Here is a 6,972-nt window from a genome sequence, read left to right as displayed (position 1 = left end):
CCTGACCCCGCCCTCCCCGCCCGCCAGCCCCGGCCCGCCTGCGGGGTGGAGGCCGGCGCGCCGCGCGGAACCCCGGCGCACGGGCGCCCCCTGCTGCCCCGGGAAAGGCGACTGCCTCACCTGTCGAGGGGCGGGCCGGGCCGGGCCGGCGCCCCCTCCCCAGTCTCCGCCCAGTCGCGGCATGCTCTCTGCGGAGGGCCGCCCCGCGTCGCTCGGCGGAAGGACGTCACGGGGGCGGCCCCCCAGCGCAGAGCGTCCCCTTTTCTGCAGACCGGCCGGGTTCCTTCCGTGGGCGCCGCGGGCGCTTGGGGTGGCGGCGGCGTTCCTGGGGAGCGAGCCTCGGGCGGAGGCCGCGGACCGGTGCCCCCCCCCGGCCCCGAAGGCGTGGGTGCCGGGCTGTCCGGACACCGGAGGCGCGAGAACGGCGCCCCGGGGACGAGGTGGGAGAGGAGGGACTGCCTCTGACCTGCCGTCTCTTAGGAGGTCCATGTGGAGCAGGAACGTGGGGCGAGGGGGAGCTGGGGGACCCGAGAGGGAGTGCAGCGAGGGAGGGCGATGCTTGCGCAGAGCAGGGCAGGTGCCCACCGGCGCCTTATTCTGGAAGCGCCTGAAGGAGGGCGTCAGGGTGGCCCAGGTTTTTGTCCAGGGGACCTGCGTAAATGGGGTGGCATTTTCTGATGGAGAAGCCTGGCTTAGATATAAATTGGGGGCTGGGACAAAGTTATGACAGGCAGAATCTAAGACGCCCATTAAGTACGTGTACGCTTGAGTGTGAGGAAGACAAAGGTCTTCAGATCTGCTGGCCCCTGTTTGATGATGGTAATTCAACTCGGGGCACTGATGACTTCAAAAGTTTGGGGTGAAAGCCACAGAAACCTGATCTAGCCCTCCAGCAAAAGGAGAGAGGCTTACAGGCTAGAGGGATTCCGCTGGACCAGGCTGAGGAAGAGGAGGGGCCTGAGGCCCTGGAGGGCCAGGAGTGTGCAGCCAGCACCAGCTCCCCATCCCCCCTCGCTTGGGATTCTGATGTTGGGGTGTGGGGAGAGGTCTGATTGGCCACACTTAAGACGTTTCCCAATACCATGCAAATAGAGAAATTCCCAAACGAGGAGTTCAGGGTCCCCCTGGGAATGGGGAGAATTGTGGGCAACCCATAAATGCCCCGTCTCCACAACAGAAGTCAAGAAGGGAGTGTTTTGGGAAGGAGTAATAGACTATTTTGGCTGCTGCTAAGATGAAGTCAAGGACAGAAAATGGAGCCCTCGTTCAACTCTGCACTGTCACCCACCCATCCCCTGTTCTGGAAACCGGGGCTGTTCAAAGGCCCTAACTTCCCTAAGTGCTCCTTTCCTCTTGCTCTCAGGCAACCCAGGCTTCCCCCTGGAGCCTCTCAAATGTAGGTGTTTATTTTCACACAACGCCCCTGTGTCTGGGCCTGGAGTGTGTGCCCTCCTGACTCAGAACAACTTCCAACCCATTTGCCCCCTCCCTAAAAGCTCCCAGTTTTAACTTATTTTCTCAGAATGGTAGTCCACCTGCTCCACTGTTACTGTCATCTTCAAAGCCCAGTTCAGTCCCCCTTATTTTTTGGTGATTTCAGCTCCTGACTCCCTGTCATTCTCTCCAATAACATTGTTGCAGGAATTCTTAGTGACTCCAGAATCCACGTGGATGGTCCTTCCAACCCCCGCCCTCTTTTAAAATGTACCTGGGATTTGTTTTAATCAGGTATGAGGAGGTGACAGACGCTGAGACAACCGCCTCAAAAGAAGAGTTTAGTGCTTCTAATTCCCAAGAGGAGGGGGCACCAGGGTTGGTCAGGAGGCAGGATTTCCTAGGAGAGAGCGTGGCCCAGAGCCTTTATTGTGTCTTCTGTGAGAAGGAATGGGTGAGACAGGGTACACAAGTTTGAGCAAGCTTAGGATTAGATAGTTTGAATAATTCCAGCGGTCGCTGGTTGTCCAGTACCTGGCCCTATCATGATTCAGGACGGGGGGATATTGGTGTGTGCGTTTGGTAAAGGAGGTGTTTGGGGGTATAGCCTATGGATTGGTTGGTTTGCCTGTGAAAGCTGTGGTCCCAGGCAAGTTGCTATCTCTAGGAATTAGCTAACCCTGGGAGGGGCAGCCTCTCCCCAGCCAGCAAGGCCCCCAAAATGTCAATGTATCATACAAAAAATAACAACATGATCAATTAAGCTCTTGTCCCCTTGACTCCTCTCCTCCGAGAACCTTCCCCAGGTGACTTACAGCAGCTCTGTCCTATGGCTTTCTCAGTTTGTCTGCCAAGATGTCTGGCAACAACTCCCATCCCTTTACATTCACGCTGTTGCTCCCATCAGATCCTATTGGATCTGGGCTGGCCCCTTGACTTGCTTCAACGGGCAGAATGGCAATGAAAGAGATGCCACAGAAGTTGCAGGCTCTAAGGAGGCCTTGAAGCTTGTTTGCATTCTCTTGGTGTCCTGAGCTACCATTGCAGAACATCTGGTTACCCTACTGGACAGATCGCCGAGAGAGGGAGAACGCCTGCCCAGGGGAGTGAAACCATCTCGGACTGCCTGCCTCAGTCACAGACCCCAATGATTGTGGCTGTAGGAGTGACCCAAATCACCCTAATTTATTATTTATTCTGAAAATTAGGCCGTATTCCACCAGGAGGCTTTTCCACTCAGTGTGGGGTATGCTGAGGACAGAATGTCCAAGATCCGGCACTTAAGTGTCTGATGCCTCGACCGAGGCTGGTCGGTGTCTCTTCCGTCAGGCCTCTCTACATGGCTAGTTTGGGGTCCTGCACAGCATGACGGTCTTCAGATAATGAGACTGATTACGTGACAGCAAGTCCCTTAGAGGGAAGAAGGTGAAGCTGCCAGTCCTCAGGCCTGGGCTCAGAAGTCCCAGAACTTTCTAATAAATTAAGTGCATTAAAACAGTCACAGGACCAGTGTGGATGAAGCATCACACACAGGGAGGGAATTGATTGTGACAATTTGAGAAACTTGCTACACCAGCTAAGTGCAGAAGAACCAACAACTGAGCCCATTCTAGATTACAGAATCATGAGAAAAGTTGTTGTTTTAAACCACTGCATTTTGGGGCTGGTTTACTATGCTGCAGCAGATAACTGGGACAGAAATTGGTACTTATAAGTGAGATACTGCCATACTAAAATTCTAAAATCTGACACTGACTTCGGAGCAAACAGCAGGTGGACCTTGGCAGCGAGAACTTCGCTGATGGAGGCTGGATGAAGGAGGCCATGTCCAGAATTGGCAAGAAAACGGTGAGACCATTGTCTGTGGTAACATGAAAGATAGAAAATGTGTCTAATGATCTCATTTTCCTGGCAGAAAACATAAAGGCCAATTGGTTTTGTTCAGTTATGCTGAAGTGAAATAAAAGAGAAAAATTAACTAAAGAAGTAACTGTTCTGTGTTCTGGCAGAAGTTAGAGGAAATATTTCCAAGCCAGGTCTTGCTGAGTTGGTATATCAAAACTCGTTCTCATTTCTAGCCTTTCCAGGGAGCAAAAAGTTCTGAAAGTAAGAAATGGTGTCATTGTAAAGATTAAATCTGGGGCACTGCCCGCAAAACATGAGAGTTAAAGTAAATTCAAGGGTATGGTTGTATGATCCCTTCTTAAGACTTCTGAGGCTTTTAGGTGGGGGTAGGAAGTCCTTGTAGACCTCCTCAGCCATACAAAAGGGCTTCTAAAAATTTTGAGGTCTTTGTCCCACCTGACTAAGGGGCCACAGGAGAGAAGAACCTTCTCAAAGACATTTGCAGTATAGCTTTGAAACGAGTTACGGTTTGAGATATAGAAAATCCAGTTTTTTTTAAAGGGTTGTATCTGCTTGAAGTGAAATGTAAAATGGACAGATTTGGAAGTAAAAGAAGTGTATGGGCCCTTGCTTTCTACCAGCAGGAAGCAGATAGACAAAGCCACTCAGCTGCAAACACAGGCCATTTCCTATGGAATACGGGGTCACTGCGAGTACAGGGCCCAGTGCCCAGGGGAGGAACCAGGAACGCTAAAAACAGTAGCCAAGGGAGCCATTTGCAGGGAACAGACCAGCCCTGATAAAGGAGTATTGTGATGTGTTAGCTGGATTCCAAAACTGCTGTGGAGCAGTGACTAAGGGTATACTCCCCCTCTTTGAACAGGGTGTCTGTCCACTTACACTGTGCTTCACCATTGAATGTTGGCTGTCGGGGGGCAGATAACATGCCCTCGGAGCAAAAGGGGCGGTCGCCTTATCCATCTGGCCTGGACTCCAAGCCTAATGCTTTGATGAGATGGTGTTTCTGGGACCACTTGGGAGATGCACTTTTCAAGAGAGGGACATGAATAGTTAGAGGCCAGAGGATGGACTGGGGCAGGCTGTTCCACTAGTGCCCCCCCCCCAGTGAACCACACTTCCTACACTTGTGAACAGCCTTCCTACACTGATTTGGGGCTTGCCCTGGTGACTTGCTTTGGCCAGTGGGATACTAGCAAGAATGATTCAAGCAGAGACCCAATATATGCTTGCATAATGGGACTTGTCGCTCAAAGCACGGCCTCCATGCTGGAAGGAAGTCCAGCTATCCTGTCTGGCCATGCGGGGAACCCTGAGTAGTAAGACCTCACACAAAGACAAGTCACATGGAAGACAAATTAGGTGCTCCAGTGAATTCCCAGCTGAGTGCAACCAAAGGAGGGACCCAGCTGACACCATGCGGAACAGACTCCAATCATAGAATTGCAAAAAATAATAAATCAGTGTTGTCTTAAGCCATTAGTTTTGGAGTGGTTGGTTTGCACAAAAGCATACAGTCATCACCAACAGCCACAGCCCTTTTGATCTCAGGTGCACACATCTCTGGCTACTACCTCCTGTCCTGCTAGCCCACTCTCTCTAGTGCCAAGACTCCTGCAACCCATCGGCCCCACCCCCTCTGTTGTCCTCTCTCCTCTCTTCATTCAGCTCTAACACCATAGGCAAGCATGGGGGCCACTCTCTTTTAGAACCCGCCCCTTTCCTGCTGACGCAACCACAGTCTTGGCTAAACCCCACCCTCCTCTTTCTACCCGCCTTCTCTGCAGCAGCCCACACAGGCTGGAGAGAAACACACAGTCACACTGACTGGGGCCCTAAACACTGCGGGGCCGTCCTACTGCCTTCTCCTTCTCTTGGACAGTTACATCACTCCTGGACCTCTCTCTTTGCCCTACCAACATTTGCTCCCCTGTCCTCACTTTCAACTGATGACTTTGTTTTCTACTTATATGAGAAAGTAGAAAGTTCTCATCAGCAGAGAACTCCCCCAAACTCCTACCTCCACACCCACTTGCCTTCCAGAAACTTAACGTCAGGCTGTCCTTTGTACTGAGCTGAACCAAAAGATTTTATTTATTTGAGAGAGAGACAGAACAGGAGCAAGGGAGAGGGAGAAGCAGGCTCCCCCCTGAGCATGGATACCCCCTCAGTGCTCGATCCCAGGATCCTGGGATCATGACCTGAGCCAAAGGCAGACGCTTAACCGACTGAGCCACCTAGGCGCTCCTCCGCATTTTCTTCCAACGTGATCTTATATAGTCGCATGGCTTTAAGTACAACAAACATGCCAAGTATTGAATTGGTATTGAATGCCATGTTTATACCCCAGGCTGGACAGCTCCCCTGAACTCTATACGCATATTCAATTGCTTTGCAACCTTAACATGTAGCATAATCAAGAAATTCATTTTTATTTTAAGCCACTGAGAATTTGGGGTTGTTACTGAAACACAAACACGGCTCAACTGACTGCTACAGAACACTGGCCAAACACCCATTATCTCTTGGCTAGCTACTTGTATTCACTTGCTAAATAGCCTTCCTGCTTCCAATCTCCGCCCCCCCCAAAAAAAAAACTACCATTCCCATCAGCCAGGCTGATTCATGGAAAAGCTACTTATCTATTCAAATCCCGCAAAGGCCTCACTTTTTAAAGTGTAAAAGTCAAAGTCCTTATAAGAGCCTACTAACCCCCCCTCTGGCCCTTCACATCTCTGATCTTTTTTGACCTGTTTCTGTCCTGCACTCCTGTCTGATCACAATGGACACCCCACTTTTTCAAACATCCCAGCTCAGGGCCTTTGCACTGGCTCTTCCCCCAAATGCCCACATGGCTGTCTCCTCCCTACACTGTTCAAATTGACTTGTCATAGGGCATAACCTGCCCACCACCTTCCCTAGGACCCCCAACGCCTATTGCTGACCTACTTGTTTCCCCCACAGCATTTATCAATTTCGCATAGACCTCACGGGCCTTTTCTGCTTCCCTAAATGAAATACGATCAGGGGTTTTTGTTTTGTGCACTGGTGTAGTTTCAGTGGGTGTGTGTGGGGGGGGGGTGAAAGTCCGGCTAGAGTGGCTGTCAGGAAACAAGGGTGGTCGTCCCCAAAGTCCTCATACCCTGGAGTGCCTGTTTCAGAAGGAGCTGGACCAATTCGTTCAGCCGCGGGCACATCACCACACCTCAGTTAAGAAGCTTGAGACCTGGGGAAGGATGGGGTAGCCTGAGGATGGGCTGTGTGGGGAAACCCCGAGGCACCGTGGTCCTCAGCTGGGACCCTGTGAGGAAAAGGTGGTGGGTGGCCAGAGAGAAAGGAGGGCGGGCAGGTGCCCAGGTCCTATAGGCGCTCGGCTCCCCAGTCCCTACACCGCAGCGCCTCCCACCCCGCGTCTCCTGCCCGTTGTCCTGCGGATGGGGGCACGCAGCAAGTCCCGTTGAAACCCCAACCAGCGGGGCCCTCCCGCCCGCCCCTCAGCTAGGGGGTGGCGCGCGGGGTCGAAAGTCGCACGGTGCGGGTCGCAGGGTACGGCCTGGGGATGCGAGGCCGGGCGCGAGACCGGGGGCCGCAGGGCTGGTCGCGGGGCCAGGAGCCAGGTGCGGGGTCCGGGGCCGGGCGTGGGGTCCGGCGCTGGGTCCCAGCCTTGAGCCGGCA

This window comes from Ailuropoda melanoleuca, chromosome 7 (assembly GCF_002007445.2).
Source record: "Ailuropoda melanoleuca isolate Jingjing chromosome 7, ASM200744v2, whole genome shotgun sequence".
Classification (NCBI taxonomy): domain Eukaryota; kingdom Metazoa; phylum Chordata; class Mammalia; order Carnivora; family Ursidae; genus Ailuropoda; species Ailuropoda melanoleuca.
The sequence above is the reverse complement of the archived record's forward strand: the minus strand, read 5'-3'. Positions refer to the sequence as shown.